The following is a 27,838-nucleotide window of genomic DNA, read 5'->3' on the forward strand; positions in this document are numbered from 1 at the left end:
GTGAATAAACCATAGGATCGTTGAAACTGCCCCATTCATTCGGCATCACCTGTGTATTTCTCACGTATCGGCTAATGAAAAGCTCGAATAACAGGAACTCGGCTAATTAAAAAACTCGAGGCCCGGTTAATCAAGGTCCCAATGTGCTTCCGTTTGAATGGGTACTCGCTCGTTTTGCAACCAAATGGTAATTACACGTTTCGCGTGCAAATTATGCAGGCAAAAATGATAAACGACTCTCGGTGAACGGGCTATTCACAGTCATTGTCATTGGAAAAAAAAGAAAAAAGAAGGACGAGGATGGAACGTGAAAACGGGAAAAGTGGTTCGTTTGGTACCGTAGTTGTTTAAACCGTGGCATCCTTTTTGTCGAAACAGCGAAATAGAATCGATGGAAAATACAGGGCAGGATTATCGAGTGACCGTGTCCCTTTGTGCAATGATTACGGATTTTTATGGTAACGTAAATATGGAAATGGAAATGGAAATGGAAATGGATCGATTATCAAACATTTGTCCCGTACAAAACGCTAACTAAAAACTGTTCTCTTCGTTGAAACAAGATCAAGATCGAGATATAGATATTCGAGTGCGTAAACTAACTCAGTCTGGCAATTAGACGAGGCGAACGTTTACACGTTTTTGGAAAATTTGCAGCCACAAGAATACAGGAAATATCGGGAATAATTTCTTCGATATTCAACGAGCCAGACAATGTTCCGTCTACGTGCGATCTTTCTCGGTTACGTCCGTAAAACTCGTACGGGAACGAGTGGGAGTTTGGAAAATACGCGGGCCAAGTGGTTTTCCGCGAGGAAAATAAATAAATATATGTAATTTACGTTCATAAAAATATGAATTCGCACGAATGCACGGCGTTCCGCTAATAGTCGAACGAATGAAAAATAACGCCTGTTGTAATTGATCGCATAACCGCGTTCTATTTTAAGAGATGGCCAAGACCAATGCTAAGTTTAAATCAAGAACACCTCCGGTGACCTTGTCAGCGGTTCTACTCTCGATGTTGGTAAGATTATACCGTTCGACAGTCGGATTATACTTGTAATTACGTAACCGAGTCATGGATGACGGGCAGAGGCAGCAATTAAAATAATTATCACGGCACTCGACCCATGAAACCTGTACAATGTACACTATATAGCTGTATAGCATACGTAAGCATCGAAAGGATCCTCGAGACGTAGGATCTTGGAACACGATCGTGCCGTACAGTACCGTGCCGATCTTTAAGTGACATGAAAACGCTTTTTGCATGTACCTTGAGCAGCGCTTTTGTCCAATTGCTTCCAATAACCGGGACTACTCGAGCTGGAAGAAGTGGCGCGTTTGGCGTATGAGGTAGCAAGAGAGAAGAAGAGCGAAAAGAGCCACATTCTTTTCGACTACACCCTCTTGAGCTCTTTTTAACGAAGCCTTTCGAGGAAAGACAAATATCGCGTCGCGTCGACTTAATGGCACTCTGTGTAACGTTTACCAATCCCGCTAATATCGCGGTGATTGCGTTGCTCTTACGAGTCTCAACCCTCAAACGCGCCCGAGTTTGAATCTGAGAAAGGCGAGCGATCATCGAGTCTTCAAAAGTGAATCGCGCGTGTTTTTAAAGTCGTTGATTTAATACCGAGATTCATCGAATATATCGCGCGCCGTGAATTTTCACGCAAACTCGTGTTTTTCGTGGATGCGATTAAAAGAACCGGACAGACTACTCTATTGTATTTAATAGGCAGAAATTTGATTTATTTGTTACATATTTCGAAGAGTGTTATACTTTGGGTACTCTGTTACACGCTTTCGCGTATCACGTGCTTTCACCTGCGTGCTTTTTATATTTGGAAATTTCTGCTACTTTCGGTGGATTCACCTATCAAGTAAGATTTTACTTGCACCGTGTCTTACGTTCTTCTCTATCCGTGTACTCGGTCCCTGAATCTACCATTCACCGTGTGATACTTTCTAGCGTTCGTGCGCTGTTAACACTAGAACTATCGATAGTTAACACGAAGCTATCTCTACCAAAATCAGTGAAAATCACTGGTCTTTAAAAAATACGTAATGATAGAATATTTTTATATTTATCGATTTATTACTTTCTTACAGAAGCAATTCCACGTTATGTAGTAGATTTTTGGTATTATTAATCCGTCTTGGATCCCTAAACGAGGGTTGACACATTTATAAAATCGTAGAACCAGTCATTTTAACTGCTGTGGTATTTCTAGCGTTAGCATCCAGCGATCTAGCGATCGATCCGGAATTTTCCTGATAGCCGATATCATCGTATCGAATGATACGCGGTAAAAATTTGAAAAACATGTGGCAAGCTGTACAAAACGAGGAAACTGGTTAATTGGGCTTCGATAAACATATTGCAGAACTCTTTTATACTTTGGCAAGTCTTGGTTTAAGTAGCCTTGATACAAAATTATTTTCAGTTTGAAGACATAAAAAAGAAAAGAAAATTCATTATAATATTCTTTTAGCTATCGTTGCGAAAGTCATTGCATCATCGAGTAAAAAAATATAACACGAAGTAGGAATTTTAAAATAAAATTGTAAAGCCAGTCAATTTGATGTCAATGTTAAAGACACGTGCGTCTTGATATTCAGAGTCGCTGGACGTGGCAACGAATCAGAAATCCGTAAAAATAATCCACCAAGCAATTTCCAAGCTTTCCACCTAAGCTCCGTTCGCTGTAAAATATATCGTCACCGTATACCGCGTGCATAATCGTACCTATGTGATTGCATAAAAGTGACGGAATACGTTCTCTATCGATACACGCGTTTCGACTTCACTTTTCTCTCCCCTTGCAAATTTCAAGATATCAAGGGAAAAAAAGAAAGTCCAGCATCGGCCTGAGAAGGTTGGTGGTGAAAAATGCCCCGTTCGAAAGGGGAAGCAGAAATAAAGAAAAGTGATATGGTGGGCGAGGGAGAGCGCGAGTTTCGACGGAAATCGTTCACAAAAGAATTATTCAACCTGAGTTTACATTCTATATGCGCGCGAGTACAATGCTCCTGGAACATGTGCGTTTATCGAACGACCGTTCCACACCGAGTTATTTTTGTGTGCGCGGTCGCTTCGGCCGGCTTTCAGAGTTCGATCGGAATTGTTATCGGCTCTTTTCAGCGGCGCGGCGCCGCGACGCGGCGATGCGAGCGTATTCCGTAGGCGCCTGCCTTTTACAGAGATTTTTCGTTTTACGTGGACGAACAACGTGTTCCATCTTCGGTCACAGTTTGCCCACGATGAATTACGCAATTGTTGTACTCGTTTAATGTTCATTTAACGTTTAATATTCGATCGAATATTCGTTTAAAGAGAATTTGTCGTTCCTTTATGTTACCTTGTAAATTAGAATATAAATTGCGTTTAAAAAGATGATATATGTCTTTTAATTGATTCATTGGTTTTTTCTTATGTTTCAGGTAAGTAATTTACAACACGAAGTAGTGGTGTATAATGCTTTAAGCTGAATCAACTTGCCGGATGAGTAAGTGTTACTTTTACTCTTATATTCTATCTTTGTATCGTTATATCGTTAGTGAACAATGTATTTGTAACAATCGTTGATCCCCGTTTTGTCAACCACGATGAATAATTTCTTCCAAAATTGATGAAAGATTAGCTAACAGTCGATTTAATATAAACGCCGTATGATTTGATTGCTTTGAAAATTCCACCGCTAATTTAGATACGTATGTAGATATATTGATAATTCGATTGAAATATCGATGCAACAAACTCGATATAAATTGCTTGCTAACATAATTCGATTCAAATATTGATTCGATGTATTAAACTTAGACTCCTCGCTAATCCAGAGTTATACATCCATTGACAGTTTAGTCTAAATATCGATTCGGTAAATTAAACCTAAATTTCGCTAATCTAAATGTATAAATTCATCGTCGATTCATCCTAAACATCGGTCCAATAAATTGAATTTACATTCCTCACTAACCTAATTCGATTCAAATATTGATACAACGAACTAAACTTAAACTTCTCGCTAATCCAAAGTTGTACATTTGTTGACGATTCATTCCAAATAAATTGAATTTACATTCCTCACTAACCTAATTCGATTCAAATATTGATACAACGAACTAAACTTAAACTTCTCGCTAATCCAAAGTTGTACATTTGTTGACGATTCATTCCAAATAAATTGAATTTAGATTTCTCGCTAATCTAGACGTATATACTCGTCGACAGTTCGTCCCAATTGTTGATCCAACAAATTGAACTTAAATTCCTCGCTAATTTAAATTCATTAACAATTCATTCCCAAATATAGATTCGATAAATTGAATTTAGATTTCTCGCTAATCTAGACGTATATACTCGTCGACAGTTCGTCCCAATTGTTGATCCAACAAATTGAATTTAAATTCCTCGCTAATCTAAATTCCTTAACAATTCATTCCCAAATATAGATTCGATAAATTGAATTTAGATTTCTTGCTAATCTAGACGTATATACTCGTCGACAGTTCGTCCCAATTGTTGATCCAACAAATTGAATTTAAATTCCTCGCTAATCTAAATTCCTTAACAATTCATTTCCAAATATAGATTCGATAAATTGAATTTAGATTTCTCGCTAATCTAGACGTATATACTCGTCGACAGTTCGTCCCAATTATTGACCCAACAAATTGAATTTAAATTCCTCGCTAATTTAAACGTACACATTCATTGGCGATTCAATTCAATTACGAGGTCAATGAATTGAACTTAAATTTCACACTCAATTAACTATATACGTATATCAGCAATGAGTTCGAAACATGTTAAAAAATCGAATGATTAAATATGCAGCTCGTTTATGGAACGAAAAGAGGAGCAGGAAAATTTCAATAGCGTCGGTCGCTTGAATCTGGGCCACCCTGTATACGGATCAATAAGAAGAGCGCACAGTTTCCGTCGCGCGAACAAAGTTGCCCAACTCTCTCACGACTGGCAGTGTCACGATCTCGCAATTAACAACACGGGACGCGCATCTCGCTCTTACGTACATTGACTGTAAAAACCATTAGCACATGTTGTGTTTCATGCTACGGGGGCAGACTAGTTTCGACTAACCGTCGGATAACTACGACTGACGGATTACTATCTATAATTTTTATAATTTTCCATACAACGAATTCGACGATTGGAAAATCAGTTCGTATATTTCGATCATTCCATCTCAGCTCGTTTACCCGTTTTTTCTAGCCATTATTATTTATCAATGTACTCATATATATATATATATGGGAAACAAAAAAGAACAGTTTGCAATTTCCATTAAAATTTCCATCGAGCAAAGATACGATTAAAATCGATATTCTATCATCACACGTACGAGAAAAGAAAAACTAAACCACCTACAACGTTCTTACCAATAATTCATCCACGATATTTGTATGGCGAAGAAATAAAAACATCGCAGTCTCAGTTGGTCCGTTTGCAAAAGTAGCAACAACAGCAACACACGATGTACACGACAGAGGTTCGCGAACTCGTGCTACTATGCAATGCATCGCAAGCAAACCTCTGGCTACGTCTCTGTCATTATACACGAGCTTCTCTCCCTTGCTCCTCGATGCAGTCGATATACGTTACCCGTTTCGCAAGGAGGAAACGCTTTGACAGTTACACAATCAAGATTCAGCGCGGCGTCGAGGAAGGTGGCGGCAGCAAGCGGGACCAGGGGAACGGATTTCCCTCCAAAGTCAATTCGCTATTCCATTCAGAGCAGCCGGTTGCCTCTCCCCCCCCTCTCTCCCCCTCTTTCTTTCTCTCTTTCTCTCTCTCTCTCTCTCTCTTACTCCCGTCCACCGTGTCTCTCTTCTCCCTTGTTGCAACGAGGCTTTTCCTCTTTCTTTACCGTTGCTTTCTTCGCGCCGGTGCACGTAGCAATGCAGTAGCGTTAACCGGTGTTGATATATACCGTTTCTCTAAATGGCCACGATTATCCCTGTGAATGTGTGAAGTGGATTTTGGCAACTGAATTTCTGCCTTGGCCGTAAATACATGATCGAAGTAACGGGGATCGTTAGCGAAATTTTGTGCTTCACGAGATACGAATTATTGGTATTAACGCATAATAGAGATAGATAAGGCAGATAAGATAATAAAAATCGTCTAACGACGACCAAGTTTGGTAATAAATAGACAGTTGATTTTTACGCGATCTTATGTTTTCCTTTTCAGATTATTATTCCAACGCGAATTTATATCTGTTAATTGTAACGAAGATGCGTCAGAGGAGACACAGGTAGCTCGGACGCAAAGAAATTGTTACAACTTACAGGGATCTGTCACTTTTACCTATCGAATATTATTACAACGAGCACTGTATCTTCGGTATTTTAAATTTCCTACGAGTACACGTCTAATCATCGACGTTTCTTCGTCTGTACTCCTGTGGTCAGATTATCTGCTTAATCAATTTCTCAACTTTTCTTAATGTAAGTATTTACGTAAAGCCACAGACGAATGAAAGAAACAACGACGAATGTATGATTTTAAATGAAATTTTGAAACCGGTCGCACCTGATAACGTCAATGTTAAGGAAGCGTCACTGTATTCGTACGCTCTTCCTCGTCCACTATCCGCGTACGGCAACTCGAATGCAACGGTACACGGCGACCACGAGATGCATAGATGATGATAGCGCGGCGTATAAGTTTGCCCGATCGAGCTCACGTTCCTTGCGAATCCTGGCCAAATACGTATAATACGATCTCTGGAAAGACGATTAGGCGGTGAAACACAGATCCGATTAGTCGTTTCCGATAGACTACGACGCTCCATGTAATTTTGAACGTAAACACCTGTGTCGGTGGAAAATGTTGCATATAATCAAATCTAACGAATATAACGTACTAGCTGTTTAATACGTGGCCGATTTAATGAATGAGAATTCGCGCGCGAGACTCTTGGTCGAAGCGTGCTTTCAGGGGAACGTTATTCAGGCCTGTGTGATACGCGAGCGTTAATTATATCGTCTTGAGTCTTGGCCGACGTGGTTTCTGTCGTGTTCCGTTTGCCTCAGTTCGCTCTGGTTTGCTTTGGCTGGCGCGGCGCGTGTTGCAATAGCAGCCTGGCATAGGTAGGTATAGCAGTTTCATGGAATTGAAATAGAACGTTTGTACGCGTGGCGAGATTTCAACTGCGCTAGGACGGTGATGTCTTCGAGCAGATCTTTCGTTTCGCTTTTCGTCGTTGTATCACGCGTGTGACGCGAAACGAGGCGAAATATCGCGATTGCCGCTAGACGCTGCGATGTATCGCAAATTCCTTCGATCGTCTTCGTATTTATCGTACGAATCAACTTTTCTGTCAAATTTAAATGACAGCGCGAAGAGGATCGATAAATCGGCGAAGAGAAACACGTTGCAGACGATACGTTGGCTTTCGCATTCTTCATTTTGCAGACATTTCCGAAGAGAGAAACAAGTTTTCGTTTTGCCGCTTCTAGCGGATTTCTTCGGGCAACTTGGAACGACACAGTTTACTCGGTGCCAATCAACTTAAGAGAGCAACCGGGAGAACCGAATCTGCTGGCAGAGCAGTGCACCGAATATCACCGGACCGATGTTCAGCTGCGCTTAAAGCGGTCACTGTTAGATAGATGTAATGCTCGTGTTGATGTAGAACGGTATAGTATCGTTCGTTGAATAAACGATAACACGAATAAGGAAGCGTGATAAATAAGCGACAAAAGGAGAACTTTCTTGTTTCTTTTTTCGCGATTTTCTCCATATCTGTTTGGCTGCTAGGTCACGTATATTCTTTCGACACGAGTTGCGTTCCTCTCGTACTTCGAATCATCGAAGCCTTTTTTCCACTGATACGATTGCTTTCGCGCGATTGTCACTGCTGTTTCCATTTCTATAAAACCATCATTAGCATCGTTTTGATTGAGACATTTCGTTACTTCGGAATATCTAAATTTTTCTATCAGGTCGCCATACTTTCGCGTGATTGTCACTGCTGTTTCCATTTCTATAAAGGCATCATTAGCATCATTTTGATTGAGACCATTTCGTTACTTCGGAATATGTAAATTTTTCTATCAGGCTGCCATGCTTTCGCGTGATTGTCACTGCTGTTTCCATTTCTATAAAATTGTCATTAGCACCGCTTTTATTGAGACCATTTCGTTACTTCGGAATATCTACATTTTTCTATCAGGTCGCCATGCCTTCACGTGATTGTCACTGCTGTTTCCATTTCTATAAAATCATCATTTTTACGAACACCATTTCGTTACTTCGGAATATCTACATTTTTCTATCAGGTCGCCATGCCTTCGCGTGATTGTCACTGCTGTTTCCATTTCTATAAAATTGTCATTAGCACCGCTTTTATTGAGACCATTTCGTTACTTCGGAATATCTACATTTTTCTATCAGGTTGCCATGCTTTCACGTGATTGTCACTGCTGTTTCCATTTCTATAAAGGCATCATTAGCATCGTTTTGATTGAGACCATTTCGTTACTTCGGAATATCTAAATTTTTCTATCAGGTTGCCATGCTTTCGCGTGATTGTCACTGCTGTTTCCATTTCTATAAAGGCATCATTAGCATCGTTTTGATTGAGACCATTTCGTTACTTCGGAATATCTAAATTTTTCTATCAGGTTGCCATGCTTTCGCGTGATTGTCACTGCCGTTTCCATTTCTATAAAATCATCATTTTTACGAACACCATTTCGTTACTTCGGAATATCTAGATTTTTCTATCAGGTTGTCATGCCTTCGCGCGATTATCACTGCCGTTTCTATTTTTATAAAATCATCAGTATCTGTGATCGGGCCTTTCCCAACGTATTGTTACATTTCCCATGTATTTTTGCCAATTCCTTCGCACTCGCCACATTTGCGTCTAGTTTAACTATATCGTATTTTATTTCGATGGTTTTACCCCTGTTACTTATTTTATACTAAATTCTTCTAATCAGAATTCTCTCTATCGAATAATAAAAATAAAGGGAAGAACGCATTGTACACGAACGCTGATAAAATGTATACCGGGTCGTCCCAAAAGTTTCTTTCGTTTCGTAAGGAAACAATAGATGCGCCACGCTTTTCTATTTCGTATTATTTTATCGAATTATGTATGATCATAATAATAGAAATAAAACAACGCAATATCGTACATAAGTCGATAAAGTGATATAAAACAAAAAATCTCACGCGTCTGTCATTTTCCTTATAAGACGAAAGAAGCTTTTGCCACAACCCAATATATGTACGAACCGGAAAAAGATATTTTTCTTCGTTGTGTTATAATTACAATCCAACGAACGAAGAGCAACACACGCGTGTTATTATTCTCACCGAAAACTTTCATCGTTTTCCACTCTGCGCAACTATCTGCGTACATCTCGTATCCAACAAAGCGAAACCACACGTAGTATATTACGTAGTATATTACAGCTTTTTTTTTCTTTTTTTCCTTTTCTTTTTAATGGATCGAGAACGCGATGTAATCGCTCACGGTAGTCGTAAAATTCTCGACAGACCGCAAAGGTATAGGGCTTCGTTGTCACGTATGCACGACAGGAGCGCATATGGCAGCGAGACAATGCGAGTCGTGGAAGCTTATTGCGTCGCGATATCAGATGGCATCGCGCGGCAACTTATCCTTCGCGTGATGTTCTCTCCTTCTGTGCGGTTTACACGCGCGAAATTACAATCCGACGCAGAATCGCGGCTCTTGCTCGACGCCTGAACTCCGCCAGGAAAGAACTTTTCAATGGAAAAATTGCATCGTGGCCCGTGCCTCGCCACGTAATGGGAAAAAAGAACGGTCTGGGAAGGGAAACGCCGCTTAATTTTCATTCACCTCTCCGCGATTCACCCTTCCTTTTTTTTTTATTTCTTTCACTCTTCTTCTTTTTTTCCTTTTTTTCTTTTTTTTTTTTTTTTTTTTTTTGCTTAAACAGCAGCCGTTCAACGATCTTTTGATATTAATTCCGCGGAATCGTTGCGTCGAGTTAATTTTTTTCTTCTCGTTCTTGCTCTCTTTTTCTATTTCGAGGGAAGGAGAGTAAAGCGATATACAGTACGCTGAAGGTATTAACTTTTAATTATGCACTTTGAAATGGTGGTTTTCGGTTGACACGTTGATTACCGCGGAAGCCAATGAAAGAATACAAGCGAAAATATGAGAAAGTGCGTGAAGAAGATCGATGATAGTGATTTAAATGCGCGTAGGATGCCGATAGTTGAAGGATATTTTTAGAAATCGAGGTCAAAAGGCTGGCATATTTCACGGAAGAATTTTTGAAAATTAATACAGCGTTTTTCTTTGTTATTATGTTTATCGGTATCCAGTTCATTAAAATACCTTAGTGCGTTTTGTAGGCGAATAAATGGAGAACGATAGAGGTGTAAAATTCCTCTTATAACTCGTTGTTGTAATATACAACTTTTATTAAAAAAAAAAAAAAAAAGGAATATCCGCTTAATTACAGAAAAAGCGAACTTATTATACATATTATGCACACAGATATGCAAGTATTCGAGCATTTGTTATGTCAGCAGCGTTTCCTGAAATGCGATACTCTCAAAATTATTGAATAACATATTTTCTGCTGTTTCCTCTGGCTACACTGGTGGAACAATATTATCTCGTAATTATCATAATATATACGCGGAATTATGATACGTTTGCGTTTGTTAATCCGCAAAATAACGTCACTCTGCGCACATCCGACTGTTTCTAATTATAATTGGAGATCCCTTTTATCTTCGTCATAAGAAACGAACAATCGCATTTGCTATAATGTTTCGCGTCTTTATATACGCGCACGCAATTCACCACTCTCTGGCATCGATCTGATGCACCGATTTCCTTCCAGAATATAATCGTGACAGTGTCGTCGTAATTGCAACGAGACTGAAAAATATTTTCTACAGCACGCGTAATTAGAATGCGGACGTTTATGCAAATTTAGAGAATTTACAACTCAGAAAAAGATTTATCACAGTGTTTTCTATTCTAATGGTCAGTCAAATGTAATCATCAATTTCAGTACTTAGGAAATTGAGATATTAGCATTCAAAGATATATTGAAAAATTCCTGTTGCAATAATTTTCGACACAGACAGTAACTACCTTTTATGTTCCATAATAATATCCTTTTTAATATTAGACGTTTACGATTCACTTGGATACGATCCTTCGTTATTTCTATTTGTTACACCTCTGCATACTCTTAGAATTTTGCGGATGGGAATTGTAATAAAATCATTTCGAACGTAAGAACTTGACCATGAACATAATTTCTCCATTAATTTCTCAGGAAGAATGGAAAAAAATCCTCTTTGCGGTTGTTTTACCGTCAACTTAAAGTCAACTGATTCGAGATTTCTTGCTCGTCCTCTGGTTCGTACGCCAGAAGCAAAGCTTCGAGTAACAGTGTTTTAAACAAACGTTTCAACGTCTACCTATCTCTGTAGTTCTCTACACAGAGCGTACAATTATTTGCAAACTCAATAGCGGGTTTGACTGATTTTTCCAAAGACACGACATTGCCACTTATCGCGTTCGAGCCACAGATCCCATCTTCCTCGTTTCGAGATTCTATTTCGTAGCTTCGAAATTTCCCGCAAACGCAGAAAACTTCGCTGTCCAACGAGCGCGAGGTTTGCGCAAGTGTTCGATGCGCGTGCAAGAAAGAAAAAAAACTGCGTTTCTGGAGAATTCAGACGAAGATTTCCTTGAAATTCCTGCTCCCTCGACGCGTCGTCGTTCAAGGGGTTGATATATCCAGCGAAGCGGAAGACACCGCGCGTTTTTTCCGTATCTGTGGCCACGATCGAGCGAACATCCTCCCTCGTTTACCATCGAGCCTATGCTTGCAGAGCTTGCTCGGCCTCTTCGCATCCCTTAACGCTTCATTCCTTAAAGCGGATAGCGCATTCCAAGTATTGACCCGTTTACCCTTCGGCCCCTCCAGGTATCGGAGCAATGGAGCAACTCCGAATTTCTCCGATTAATCGGTCGATTCTCGTCGATTAGCCGCTAGCCAATTGCGTTCCTGTCTTTTAAAAATCGAAGGAAGCAAGATCGAAGGACGTTAAAACGCGACGTTGGAGAAATTTTCTGGAAAAAGCGAGGGAAAAAGAAGAGTTTGTAGAAGGATAATTTTCGATTATAATCGAGCTGAGATTTGCACGATGTTCGAGGTGAAATTTTGTGTATTTCAGATTGGGTTTAGAATTTCGAATCGTTTTATTTTTTCTTCTCTTTTTTAATCGTTTCTCCAGCTCGAAGAATATGAACGAATCGTTGCGATGGTACGCGTGATTTCTCGTTTCACGTATGTGCTCCGAAGTTCTTCTCTCTTTGTTTGAGCAAACAATCAAGTTTGTGGAGTTAGTAGCAACTTTGTATTCCAACGTCGGAGAAAATTCTACTAGCGGAGTTAACAGTGACGCGTAATTCTGGATATTATATTAATTTAACGCGTTAAACCTCGACCAAGATTCTAACAATGTTTCAGCGACTTTGAATAATTTGAAGAAACCACGTAGTCGAGTCTAATCTTCCTTGAAATTCGTACAAACAATCCGTTTAGTTAATTTTCTAAATGATACATTTTTTTATAGATTCTATGGATTTTACAGAATCTGATCGCAAATTACTAAATTGTTAATCGCTACATTAAGTATGCATATACGATATGATTAAATTAATAATCTCACCATAATCGGAGTGTCACACGCAGAGCCGATTTACGTTACAAATCGATTTACCAATGAAATCTCCTAAATTTCTCGAGATCACTCGAGTAAACCTGCAACCTGAAGCGAACGAGGAACGGGTTGATTTTCAAATCGCGCAAATTACGCGTAATCCGTCAGAGCTTGGTTTACATTTAACAAGTTTCACGAGTTAGCCTCGCAGAAGAAAGATCATCTACTCGAAAGCTTTTTTAACTCGTCGCGGTGCTGCGACATGCAAAATGCACAAAAGTCGAAATAATTCTCGCTCGATTTTGATCTTATTACTCTGATATGGTCAAACTGTGAGCGACTACTGTGAATAAAAACGACGATTGCCCCAAAAATCGATGGACGATTAATAAAGGTCGGTTACGTGTGTCTTTAGTCGTCACAGTGCTGCGACATGCAAAATTGACAAAAATCGAAATAATTCTCGCTCGATTTTGATCTTATTACTGTGATATCGTCAAACTGTGAGCTACTACTGTGAATAAAAACGACGATTGTCCCAAAAATCGATGGACGATTAATAAAGGTCGGTTACGTGTGTCTTTAGTCGTCACAGTGCTGCGACATGCAAAATGCACAAAAATCGAAATAATTCTCGCTCGATTTTGATCTTATTACTCTGATATCGTCAATCTGTGAGCGACTACTGTGAATAAAAACGACGATTGCCCCAAAAATCGATAGACGACTAATAAAGGTCGGTTACGTGTGTCTTTAGTCGTCACAGTGCTGCGACATGCAAAATTGACAAAAATCGAAATAATTCTCGCTCGATTTTGATCTTATTACTGTGATATCGTCAAACTGTGGGCGACCACTGTGAATAAAAACGACGATTGTCCCAAAAATCGATAGACGACTAATAAAGGTCGGTTACGTGTGTCTTTAGTCGTCACAGTGCTGCGACATGCAAAATTGACAAAAATCGAAATAATTCTCGCTCGATTTTGATCTTATTACTCTGATATCGTCAAACTGTGAGCTATTACTGTGGTAAAAACGACGATTGTCCCAAAAATCGATGGACAATTAATAAAGGTCGGTTACGTGTGTCTTTAGTCGTCACAGTGCTGCGACATGCAAAATGCACAAAAATCGAAATAATTCTCGCTCGATTTTGATCTTATTACTCTGATATCGTCAATCTGTGAGCGACTACTGTGAATAAAAACGACGATTGCCCCAAAAATCGATAGACGACTAATAAAGGTCGGTTACGTGTGTCTTTAGTCGTCACAGTGCTGCGACATGCAAAATTGACAAAAATCGAAATAATTCTCGCTCGATTTTGATCTTATTACTGTGATATCATCAAACTATGAGCGACCACTGTGAATAAAAACGACGATTGCCCCAAAAATCGATAGACGGTTAATAAAGGTCGTTCATGTATGAAAATCTAATCGCTTGAACATTAGGTCGCTCGTTGGTTATACATTCTTGTTTGTTAGTTCTTGTTAAACAGCATTTGTCACGCTCTAAATACGAAGAAGAATTCGAGCAAAGATACGTTTCAATTTGCAATTTAATAATTTTTTTCCTTGTTTCTAAAGAGAAATTTAAGAAAACCATCGCAACTGTCCAGTGCCATTGATTTTCCTGTATCAATGAGTCATTGTATTACATTGTTGTATAATCTATTTTCACTGCAAATCGCTACACCGCTTGTTCTCAATTCTTCCGATTGAAGAAATCAAATTCATTCGTAATCGCGTATTTCTCGTCGTGTTTATTCCAACAAAATTTGAAAAGCTACGCTACGAAACAAAAGGGAGAACAAGCAGTTTCTGCGTGAACACTTACGAAAAAAATGGGAAGATCGTAACTTTGCGCGAACGTTACCGTGCCTTGTTAGACAGAAGAACAAACATTCGAAATATTTCAACGGAAACAGGAAAAAACAAAAAAGATACTAACAAAGATCCGACAAACACACTTTTATTCGCATCTTCTAGGAAAACTACGCTCCATTTACATCTTTCATTCTTGTCCCGAATCCTTGTTCAAATGCCTCGCTCTGCAACGCGAGAACGTCGCCTCCGAATATGCAAACGTTGCCTGGGAATTTTGATTTTTCTTCCAAACAGCCGTTCAAATGCCGCACCGTACGCCGATGAGATTTTGCAAGGCAAATACGAAGGCCTGGGTCGTCGTCTCCGGACCACGTCCACGAGGTTTGCGTTCACACGATCCACGAAAATCGATGATTCCCCCTTTGGACCAGCCTCAAACTCCAACACCAGAGAATTTTCACCCTAACTCTGTCCCTGCGCTTACGTACCAGTCGCTTCCCCTATGGCTAAGTTGGGCTAGGTTAGGCTGTGTTCGCGTTCCACCGCCACTTTACCTCCTAACACGCAGGAATGCGTGTCCGAATGTCGCGGTTAATGAGAAGATCGACGACGTTCGCGTAATTTCCTGGATATATTATCGTTTAGGCAAGTTTCAAGCGATAAGGGTTGATGCTCCCTTTCTTTCCGCTCGGAACGTGACAATTACAGCGAGTTTGAGCGTAGATTTTCGTGGCAAAAGTCGGAATAACGATAACAAAACGCGAATTTCACTCTTTTAGCGATTCTTTATTTTTAGCATATTTATTATTAACGCGCATTTTTAACATACAAAATGCAATCCGAGTTAGACCGTTGAGATACAGTTTGCAATAGTTGGACGACGTATTAGGATCGTTTTGAGGAAGTTGCAGAGAATCAGAGGTGTTTGTATCAGTTTCTTTCTTTTAGATGAAGATGAGTTTAGTGTAGATGAGTTTAGGTTTGAAGTCGGAATGACTGTTAGAACAAGAATTTTTCTCTGTTTCTTTGTCTTTCTATACAGAACGTGTAATGCAATGCGATTTCCATTACGGTAACTCGACGACGTATTCTGTTTGGGAAAGTTTCAGATAACCAGAGGTATTTGTACCGAATGGTTTCTTTCGTTCGGTTTACAACGTGATAAAATTCCAACGAGCTCGAGTTTAGTTTTTTCAAGTTGGACGGAACCGTTGGAACAACGTGATATCGAAACACGAATTCTACTTTCTTCAAGTTTCTTCGTATTTCTTACTATTTGGTTCCACTATCGATAGGCTGTGAATGCAGAGATCTTTAGGAAGACGATGATATTCGAAGAATTTGAGTATCATAGCTGTTCGTTCGATGATTCGTTCGAGAAGAGAAGCTCTGTTGCAAGAAGAGAATTTACGCCTGGTTTACGAAGAAACGTACGAAATTGTCGGTATTTTTTGGAGGATCGTATTCGAAATGTAGTTCCATGTACCGAAGATACTAAAAGTATAACTGTGATGACGATAACGGACGTAGTTAAGCAGTTTATAGCGGAGTTTTAGTGGAGTGCAGAAAGTTGGCAAACATCGTTCGGAAACTTAGCACCTGAAGCGCTCATTTAACTATAATACGATCGTACTGCAAAGAGGAAGGCGACGAAAACCGCGAATCTTTGAAACTAATTCCGCCGTAATGGCCAGAAGGGAACCTAATTGTCGTCAATTTCTTCGTTCCACATTTCTTCGAATTGCAAGAATACAGACGGTTTCATCACTGGCTGGGCATAATGCACGGCCTTCTCCTGCTCCCTTTTCCCGTTTTCTCCATTACTCTAGTTCTCAGTGTTTCTCAATCATTCTCGTATCACGATCCTTCTTCAGAATAGACAGACGTATCGCGTTTGAACTATCAAAGTGATCGTAAAAAACGATCGACTTATGTATCATTAGCTATCGATAGATGATGAATGTTTAAGTATTTTTTGGAGCATTTTAAGTTTAAGCATTTTTAAGTATTTTTTTAAACATTTAAAATTCCAAAAATCTACGAAGTGCGTGTAATACGTAAGAATGTGTGTACAAATATGCAATGTTCAAAGCAGAGCCCTTAGACATTTAATAAACGAAAGAAATTTCTTCTTAGATGCAATTTATTTAATTGTCGTGTGGTCATTGATATTATTAACGTACCAACTGTTAATATTGTTTAATTATTAACTATTAGGTTGGCCGAGAAGTTTCTTTCGTTTTATAAGAAAATGCACAACATTTCTCGTTTTATATTATTTTATCGAATTACGTATGATCCATTTTATTCTATCAAAATAAAGAACACAACGTTCGATAGATTAGCTTTCATGTTTGTATAAAGATGCGTCGTTGTAAAAGACGTGACGTTGTAAAAGAAAGACACTTTTCGGACGACCTAATATTAATATATTCGCTAATCGAGAGACAAATTTCTTTGGATGCAACGCAAAGAAACCTTCGTTCACACGATCCATAAAAAATTGTTTATCCATTAGGAAATTACCATTGTTTACGTAAATTCCTATTTTTACGAACACGATGAAAGAAACAGGGCGTATAAAAATCAGCACTCTAATAATTAACATTAGCTGTTAATATTCACTTATCGAGAGACAAATTTCTCTGGATGCAACACGATGCAAAGGAACCTTCGTTCACACGATCCATAAGAAATTGTTTATCCATTAACGAATTACCGACGTTTATGTAAATTCCTATTTCTATGGGCTAACTAAGGAAATAAGACACGTAAAAAGATCCGCAGTCTTAATTTAAAGAGAAAAAAAAAGTATGATGAAGTATTTCATAAAAATAATCGCGAGCTAAAGATAGCGAAGATGATCTCCAAGGAAACGGTTCGCAACCCTCTTGGAGGTCACTACCTCGTATACAGCTTGGGAATCTCGACTCTAACTTCTCCCCTGCCCCTGTCTGTCACCGGTTTATCCTTCTTCTCCTTCCTTTCTTCCTCCTTTTTCAATTTCTTTTGTCCTCTTTCTCCTGCATCTCCGTTGCTCCTCGCGAGTTCTCCACTTTCCTCCAGTTTCTTATCCAGTTCAGACCGTGATCTCGTCGGGTCTCGCGTGTCGTATTTGATCGTCCCAAAAGTTTCTTTCGCTTTCTAAGCAAATAACAAATACGCGATGCATTTGTTGTTTTGTATTATTTTAGTGAATCACGTACCGTCCATTTTGCTCTGTTGGAACAAAATGATATGCAACAGTGAAATAATATATCGTGTTGGCAACTAAGTGATTGCGGATTTTGTCATTAGATGGTATTGACCTAACCCAATAGAAAGGAAAATCTCGCGTATCTATTATTTTCTTCTGGAAAGGAAGAATCCTTTGGGACAATCTGACGTGTCGATAAACGACAGGTGGGAAACGGCGACGAGGCATTTGCTGTTTTGTTTTATTTTAGTGAATCACGTACCGTCCATTGTTTCTCTGTTGGAACAAAATGATATGCAACAGTGAAATAATATATCGTGTTGGCAACTAAGTGATCGTGGATTTTGTTAATATTACCTAATGACAGATAATCACTTAGAAGAAAAAACCTCGCGCATCTATTTTCTTCTGGAAAGGAAGAATCCTTTGGGACAATCTGACGTGTCGATAAACGACAGGTGGGAAACGGCGACGAAGCATTTGTTGTTTTGTATTGTTTTAGTGAATCACGTACCGTCCATTGTTTCTCTGTTGGAACAAAATGATATGCAACAGTGAAATAATATATCGTGTTGGCAACTAAGCGATCGTGGATTTTGTCATTAGATGGTATTGATCTAACTCAATAGAAGGGAAAACCTCGCTCATCTGTTATTTTCTTCTTAAAAGGATTCTTCCTTTGAGACAACCTGACGTGTCGATAAACGACAGGTGGGAAACGCGAACGTCGTCGTTGGCGCAATCGTGCGTCGCACTGTATCACAGTTTTTCGAAACTGCTCGTTAACGTTTCTCTTTAATAGCCATAAATCCTCATAACGTGGCTCGATCGGCCGAAAACGAAAGAAAGGGGAAAGATCGCGCGTCTATTAGCCCCCATCTACATATTACAGCGTATGCATTTTCGCGGACGCGTGACGAGAAACCGGTTGAACGGTGATTAATTTGCGCGTGGAACGCCACCCTCGCCTGGCAGCGGTCCAATTTATCACGCGCTTTGGATTCGCGCTGGCGATAAAAGGGTGGCGGCAGGGCGGTCGACAAAAAGGGATGAAAAAGCCAGCGCCGCCGTTGCTGCCTCTGCGATACACGCGAAGCAAGGAAAACAACGGAACTGGCCGCAAATATAACTATATGAAGAAAACAAAGGATGGAAAGGTAGAGGCGGAAAGCTCGTTGGATAAACTGTGGATGTTTATGCAGGCGCGGTGTCTCGAAATATGTAAAATATGCAAAATACAGGGTGTCTGGTATAACGTGATATTAGTGGCTAGGGAACGATAAATCGAAGGTGTAACAAATGCCAGCTTTTTTTGGCGTGGCCGTTAGTTTCTGAGAGAATTGATTTTGCAAGTTCGCGCGGTGAGTGTGTTGGCGAACAAGATTAGATTCAATTTCTCCACCTTGTTATGTATACTTTCTTTATTTATTCTTCTTCTTTTATTTTTTATTTTTTGCATCCCTGTGTTTTTGTATTTACGAATACGACGACGAGTAACTGGGCAGGATTAAAGTTAAAAATAATCGTAGTTTCGTAAACAATTTCGTTTCACGCGTTTTACGCACCTAACGAGCAAACGAGTAATCCAAATGTTTCAGCCACGCTCGAAGTTTATTAGGAAAAGAAGAAGAAAGAAAAGGGATAGAGGAATGTTGTAAATCGTTCGAGCGAAGTATTTGTCGTTGGTTTCTGCAATTTCAAGTGTACCAGGCAAACAATGAATCGCTTTCACGGGAAACTGCCGCGACTTTGGACAAGATCCAATCGTCAGGCCAATGACAAAGGAGAGAACGCTGTGCGAAATTGCCGCGTGACAACGTTAGGCCACGCGCTGTTTCTACGACAAAAGACAACCACAATGAGACTTGTTTGCAACGCCTTCCAGCAGCCAGCTTATTCACTGGACGTTACTACTTCGGATTACACCGAACCTGTTCCGATCGATGCAACGCGCTTTATCCGATTCCACTTCCAATTGGCGGATGAAACACAAAAATGACTCGATCACTGGATCTTGTCTAAAGACGAAGATTCATCGTTTGCTTGATAGATAGCTCAAAATTGTAGAAAGTAAAGGCGAATATTTTGGCCGAATACTTTGCTGTACTTCTCTATTTTTCTTTTTTTTTTTCTTAAATTTTTAGTTTCGTTGAAAAATCTGGAAATTATTCGTTCGTACACATAATATTTTATAAGGAACGCTTTGTGTCTTTTGTGTGTTTTTGAGAAGATTGGAAAAGTGGGATTATAAGATCGTTGGATATCAATCAGATCGTCAATCATCGATGATCTCTACATTGACGTTCGCTTGGTTCTGTTGGTCAACTCGTAAGATTTTGGTCGAGTTATTTCAGTTTAAAAGAGACTGGATATGTGGTAAACTTTGGTGACTTTATTTAAAACTGTGGCAATTTTAAAAGTTTTACACGTAATACATTTATTGCTTTCCTTATGGATCCCAAGGGATTCCCCTGTTTTGCTTCGTCTACTGATTAAAATTCCTATCTTACACTTAGTCATTGCTACATTACGTATCACATATTCCCTTTTTTTAGTAATATTTTCAAAACTGTTCTATTAATTGTTAACGATATTAGTTGTTTGGAAATTGCACGTTCCATGGTAATGCTGCGTTTACACACGCAAAGGAACGTCAGTTTTAATGAATTTTGAATTTAACATTTCCCCGGATGCCCCGCAGTGTCGCGCTCTCTTCCGCCCGCTCTGTCGCATTAATCTCGATTACAATTTTCCCAGTTTTACCGCAGTTACGAGAGATTTCTCGCGGTATGTGCTATATACGTGTCACTGAAAGCAAGTAAACAGGTGAAAATGACGCACAATAGAACGAAGGATAAAACGTTTTACGATATTTAAAATGTCGAGTCGTGTCATTGTTGTATTGAGTTGGTAATTGAGTTGTCTTCAGATGGCAATGACAAAATCCGCAATCATTTAGTTGCCAGTTCGAACGTTAAAATCTCGACGGTTCCCAGTTACTCTCGCGAATTTTTCGTACGCTAAGCGTTTCTCTAATTATCTGCGTATCGAAATATTCCAAAGAATCAAAGGGTGTAGGCGATTTAATTTCCTTAATCCGTATGGTAGATATTCGGTAAATATTCGGTGGAAAGTTGGAACAGTTGAACGACGCTTGGAAAGAGGGTCGATTCCGCTGTACTGGGATTAAATTCGATCCAATCAGAAGATATTCTTTATGCCTTTGAAATCCAATCGCACATTGTGACGAGGGGAGGCTGACAGACGCGTAGTAGCACATTTCGCACGGCACTTTCAATTCAACCATGGGAGGATTCAATTTCTCGTCTGCCCTGGACGCGGCCAAGGAGAAGAAGAAGAAGGAGAAGAGGGACATTAACGGATCTGGCGTTCTTTTGTCTCTCACGGCGTCGTAGATTCGATGGGACAGCGGGCTATTTCAGGGGCCAAGTCCCAATTTTATTTCTTCAAGGTTCTTCTTCTTCCTGCTTGTCTCTCTTTTATCCTTTTAAATCGATTACAGTCTTTTTTTTTTGTCTAATTCTATGTCACGAAACGACGCCGAAATGTCGAGGAGAAAATTCTCTAAGCGAGAAAGACGAAGGATCGTGATTGGCGATCGTTGAAAAAGCAGACAGTTTCTAAAAATGTCCTGACGAAAGGAGAAGATCGTAATTGTTTTTATTATTCTTATTAAATTATGGTTAAAATACGATTTAAATGAAACGACAGGGGAGCTTGAATTCTCTCGGTTACACGTTGTCTGAATCCCTTGAAATCGTTCGCTAGGATAATTAAACATAGTAAGAGAAATGGACATTTGTTTCTTAAACTGAACTGCAATCGACAATCTTCCTCGACATAGTCTAATGCGATCTAAATGACGATTTATTTCGTCTATTAAATATTAGCAACTATGCTTTCTTCCAGACGTACAGTATACAGGGTGGTTGGTAACTGGTGGTACAAGCGGAAAGGGGGTGATTCTACGCGAAAAAAGAAGTCGAAAATATAGAATAAACATTTTTCGTTTGAGGCTTTGTTTTCGAGAAAATCGTCTTTGAATTGTCGCTCGGTACGCGCGCACTTTATCACGTCTCGTTATAACGGAAAAAAATTTCTTTTCTATATTTTCGACTTCTTTTTTGCGTAGAATCCACCAATTACCAACCACCCTGTATATTTAGTTGTGTCAAAAGTTTCTTTCGCTTTAGAAGGAAACAACAGATGCGCTACATTTTGTTTTGTTTTATATTATTCCATTGAATTCTCTATGATCCATTTTTATTTGTTAATAATAGAACAAAACGTATCATACATAATTCAATAAAATAAATTCAATTAAAACCTGTTATTTCCTTAGAAAAGAAGCTTTCCCAACAAGCAAATATTCCTACGCGTTACACGCATTCGAAACATTTTCGTGTTCTTCGATCTACGATAATAAACGCACGAACGTCTGTATTGTAATTACAATTAACACAGTAATGAAGTAATTACCTGCAATTAACGGAGTACGCAGAATATGAATATGAATATGAATTAAGAATCTTGGCATCGGATATACGCGAGTTTATATAGAACTTTCTAATGTACCGGTTCTTTTACGCTCCGATCTTCCTTCTTCCTCTTTCGCACGCAACTTCTTTTCCCTTTTTTCTTCGCCCTTTCTATTCTCTCCTTTCTTGTTCTTCGTCTGTCGGCCAGTTTGGAGAAAAACCGCTGCTCGGATATGCGTTCCACTCGTGCTTCGTTGATTAAATGGTACCGGGCCGTGTTGCAACTTTTTGGATGCCTTGCGCGAGTTATGGGATCGTTAGCGCAGAATCTTTCTTTTGAAGCTGTCGACGAGAACCGTTCGGCTTTGCTACTTCTCTTTTTCATCTCTTCCACAAGCTTCCTTTCTTTTTTCGCTCGTTTTATTTGTCTCCTTTACTTTTCCCGTTGCAATAGATTTAATAACAGAGTTGCGTACGTATTACGTCGTCCAAAAAGTTTCTTTCGTTTCATAAGCTGATAACAGATGAACAATTTCTGTTTTATATTATTTTATTGAATTACACGCGATCCATTTCGTTCTATTTCTATTATTACGTTCCTGCATAATTCAATAAACTAACATAAAACAAAAAACATTGTGCGTCTGTTATTTCTTATAAAACGAAAGAAACATTTCGGACAACCTAATGTAGTATCATAAAAAAAAGTTTCATTTTAGATCCGTCGAAAATAGAAAAAACCGTGTATGTTGTCCTTCCGTGGTTCGTTTACATTTAAGAGCGCCTATGTGACTAAAGTCACCTAGTTCTTGCAGAGGTATGCGAAAAACGATAAACAGCGTTAGAACAAAAGGACGGTTTTGGATTCAAGGAGCGATGATCGAGAGGTCAGAGTATGCGAGTCGAAAAGCGAGTGTGTTGCGAGGATCAGAGTTGATCGAGACGTCGAAGAGTAGAGTCGTGAGAGCTAATCGAGTCGTCGAAGAGTAGAGTCGTGAGAGTTGATCGAGTTGTCAGTGTTGTAGAGTTGTTAGAGTTGCGGTGAGAGATAAAGAAAGAGAGAGAGAGAGAGTATTATATTCGTTGTGACGAGTATCGCATTTAGTTTCGGTTAAACAAACGTCGTTTTCTGTCCTATTAATATTTGTATATCTAATTTGCAAGTAATAAATTGTAAGTAATCAGGAAAAATGTATATCTTAGTTTTCCGATACTACGCTAATATTATCAATAGACGCACGTTTAAAGAGGAAAAATACCTGTGAAATAGCCGTGTGAATGGCTAGTCCATGCAGGTGTGAAGCGAGTTGCGTTGAACTTCAATAGCGCGTATCCCTCGATCGATGTTTTTTCTCGATCCAATCATCTGATTAAAATATTTCTTGTATCTTATCTCGTATAGTCTATGTTTGTAATTTGTTTGTTGTTGCAGGTAGTTTTATAAATTTCATTTGTACCTGTAATTCGTATTACGCGTAGTGACATGTCTATACTAACGATGTTAGTATCACTAACATGTTTAGATACTAACATGTTTCGTATGCCGAATAAATAAATAGGAAAATAATTGATCAAACGAATATTTTCCTCGAGAATTACATCGTACACGCACCAGTTACGCGGTATGCAAGGTTTCGTTAAAAAAATCATGTTTCAACGAACCCGAGGATGTGCCCTTCTAAAAATAATCCTAGAGACTGTAGAAACGAGAAGAAATACAAGAGTTGGGAATATTTCTCGCCGTCTACGTCCCAAAATTCTTTTCAACCTCTTCAATACGAAAAATCACGACGATTCGCCTATTATCAAGATCCATTCTACGGCCTCGTTCGGCTCGACGCATAAAGAGAGCACAGACAACCTTCGTTCCCGTACAAAGACCTCCGAAGCTTCCTATCTTCCGTTCACCGACCGACCGACCAACCAACCAACCATCAGCGTAAAAGAAAAAAGAAAAAGAAAATGGTAAAAAAGGCGAGACGGAAAGCAAAAAAGAAAAAGCTGCGTGAACGGTGTGCATTCAATGTCAAAGGCCATTCCACCGGTATTTCATCCAAGGGTCGGTGGTTCGGACAGGATAGAAAACATCGGCCAACAGAATTTTCTTTTCCGCCCCGAGAGCTTCGTCTCGTTCGTTTACCACCCCCGTGATACAAACAGGATCGCCTGTACCATCGTTCGTGAGTATCAGGTTGTCCCAAAAGTTTCTTTCGTTTTATGAGAAAATAATAGATGAGCAGTATTTTCTCTTTTGTATTATTTTATTGAACTGTGCGTCCCATTTGGTTTTATCCATTTGGTTTTATCGCAACAGACAAAAATGTCGCGTATCTTTCGTTTCACGAGGAAACGAAAGAAACTTTTCGCACGACTTAACATCTAGACTCTGGCAAATTATCGCAGGTATAGCGCGATCTTATATATATATATCTTAGATATAACCCGAATTTATCGTGATCAATTTGCAATTTGTAATTTTTGATAAGAGTAGTCGGCTAATGAAAAAGTGTGTTTGTGATTTACGAAGAATAAAAAACGTTTAATTTATTACAGACGATTATTCACAAATTTCACTGACATTCTTATTTTGTCACATTTTTATTTCTTGCCAACAACCGTTTCCGAAAACAACGCATAAGGTTTATCCGAGGAACTTATCGAACGTTGTCCGCCGTTTGTTTGCGTTTGTTGCCTGCTGAATGTACTTCTCATAGTCGCGATGGCTTTCCAAGTTTGTTGCTCCGTGTGTAACACGTAAAAGATAAAACGTTACATGCTTTTCGTTGAGTGTAAAGGTCCGTTTAATTTGCTAAGAATTCGTATCGTTCGCCAGCCGAGAGTGATTATCACGATCGATACCGATCGATCGAAGTTTGTTGATGGTAACCGGATTATTTCTATCTAGTTTTACATAGAACGCCTTGGAACCGCTACTAATTCCGATAACAAGACTGCGCGAATGTTTATGCAACTCTATACTTCTATAAACGTAATTGGCGAAATGCAATATAAACAGAAATTTGTTTCGCTAAATATCACAGCAAGTGGTGTACTTCCAGTCTTACGAAAATCATATAAACATCCGCAGTCTAAGCTGCACATTCCGTAAATTTTTCTAGCATTATTGCTGAATAACTTGTGAATGGCCACTCCCAGCGGGATATCATCTTCGAGTTTAGCTATTTTATTTCCTCAGTGAGGTCAATGGGGTGTTTCCTTTTCAGTCTTCTTTGTAGAATTTTTTTTTTTATTATTATTAATTTGTGCTGTACAATTTGTCCATCTGCACATTCCGTAAATTTTTCTAGCATTATTGCTGAATAACACGTGGATGGCTACTCCCAGCAGGATACCATCTTCGAGTTTGACTATTTTATTTTCTCAGTGAGATCAATGGGGTGTTTTCTTTTTAGTCTTCTTTGTAGAATTTTTTTTTTTTTATTATTTAATTTGTGCTGTACAATTTGTCCAGCTGGACATTCCGTAAATTTTTCTAGCATTATTGCTGAATAACACGTGGATGGCTACTCTCAGCAGGATACCATCTTCGAGTTTGACTATTTTATTTTCTCAGTGAGGTCAGTGGGGTGTTTCCTTTTCAGTCTTCTTTGTAGAATTTTTTTTTTTTATTATTTAATTTGTGCTGTACAATTTGTCCAGCTGGACATTCGGTAAATTTTTCTAGCATTATTGCTGAATAACTTGTGGATGGCGGCTACTTCCAGCGGGATACCATCTTCGAGTTTGGCTATTTTATTTCCTCAGTGAGGTCAATGGAGTGTTTTCTTTTTAGTCTTCTTTGCAAAATTTGAAATTGAATTTTCAAATCTGCCACTTGACCGGGCCTGGTAAGGCTGGTAAATGTGCTTCTCGTAAATGTCCAAGCATTTCTAAACGAGAGTGTAGAAGTACATATATTTTCCATTGGTCTAGTCTGGACAATAGCCGTGTTTCACCGTGCCTTTGGCACACAGTAAAACCGGCTGCAGCACTGGCATTTACCATAGGATTTTAGAGAAGAGGTTCCCCTTACAAAGTGGAGCTCTAGTTAAGTTTTTGTTGGCTTCCAAGCGTCGCCTTAGTTGCACCGTGCCCCTCCGCGTCCCTTAGTCTCGTGTCTGGATCCCTTTTCTGCCGGCGTTCCATTCGCTTCCGCCGATCAGAATCCATCTAACCGATTTTAGGATCGTCTCGGAAGGCGAGACGATCGGCTTCTTCTTCTCTCTTTTATATGCCTCGACCTAGCCGCAACGAGACGAAGAAAGGAAGGAGTAAAAGGGGGATTTCGGCGACTTACCTGAATCCGGTATGTGCCTCTGGTATAATCAGAAACCGATGAAAGCGGCCAAACACTGGCGAGCAATCGTTTGCCGATTCCATCATCTTCTTCCTTTAGTTTCATTCTTACTGTTTCTCTCTTTTGCTCTTTTTTCCCCTTGGTTTTCGAAAACAGTCGTTTTACAATGGACGAAAATTTGGCATCCACAGAACTCCAAGTGTATCTATTATGCTATCGATCGTTCGATATTGTCGTCTCTCTTCCAGTTCCGTTAAAACTGTCTGGAAAAACGCAAATAACACAAAGTACAAGTATCCCTGTTTCTTTATCCTTCGACCACACACGGAAACCGATCGTTTTCATCAGTCGAACGGATCATTACCATCGTCTCATCGAGTAGGATGAATTCTAAAAGGAAGTTTAAAATAGTAACACCATGTACAAAGGTGGATAATCGTTCGTTCGTACGACGCTTCGGTACGTCGAATTTTCGTCCGCTGTAGCTGCCTTACTCGGAAGTTTGGATAAATGAAAACCTGTGTAACTCGAAGATCATGGCTCTTTCCTCTCGATTCGGTGTTACAGCAACAAATTAGATAATAAATTAGATAAAATCTATAAATCGACGAATCTTTCGACGTCTCTCCCCATACAAAAACGTACGCACTGAGACTGAGACTGAGATACACGCGACTAGTTTAAATCGTGCGCCAGACGATACGTCAGCAAGCTTTTCTCCGGCTCTTTTTCCTTAGCCGAATGTTCCACGTTCCAGACGTCAGCCAGGGTTGTACGCAATTTTCCATCTTCCTTTGAAGCTGCTCATCTTGCCGGAGAATCCTCGTTTAGGGAAGAATTCCACTCAATCCTCTCAACCTCCGCCCTCTGCTTTCATCCTTTTTATGTTTTTTTTTTCTTTTTTCTTACCTGTCCAATCAATTCAAGTATTTACCGTGGAATAAGCCGCGTGGATGCATAGGGACAAAGAGATAATCCGGTCGTTCCTGTGGCAGCTGCTTTTATACGGAATTTCGGTCAGTTTCCAAAGTATATCCACCGTTGTGCTTGCTCCTTCTTCGAGACATCGCGCGTGACACGTCGCAGAAACGAGCGCGTGGTGAATAGAGAAAATTCCCGGAACAACGGTTCGTCCGCTCTCGTCGGAGAAAATTCCACCACGTTCTAAGAACGTTTTTCCCTTACGTCGCTTTGTAACGTGGTTTTGGCTGCGTGCAGAAACGCGCGAGGCTACGCGTTTGGGAGAAACGCTCGATATTATTCTCTTTGTTCGCAGTTTCTGCTGGT

The 27,838-nt window shown here is 39.5% G+C and overlaps 1 protein-coding gene across 5 annotated transcripts in view; it reads left to right on the forward strand.

Moving 5' to 3' along the window:
* Utx (Utx histone demethylase) overlaps window positions 1–27,838 on the forward strand; it is a 150,649-nt gene that overhangs the window by 63,967 nt on the left and 58,844 nt on the right. The window contains exon 2 of one of the 5 annotated variants that reach the window (XM_069110683.1): window positions 3,451–3,515. The exons of the other annotated variants lie outside the window; for them this stretch is intronic. The gene's annotated coding sequence lies outside the window, so the exon portion shown is untranslated. The remainder of the gene's footprint in view (window positions 1–3,450; window positions 3,516–27,838) is intronic. 5 annotated transcript variants of the gene reach the window in all.

The sequence above is a fragment of the Bombus flavifrons genome, chromosome 4, assembly GCF_040668555.2.
Source record: "Bombus flavifrons isolate JBK064 chromosome 4, iyBomFlav1_principal, whole genome shotgun sequence".
NCBI lineage: Eukaryota > Metazoa > Arthropoda > Insecta > Hymenoptera > Apidae > Bombus > Bombus flavifrons.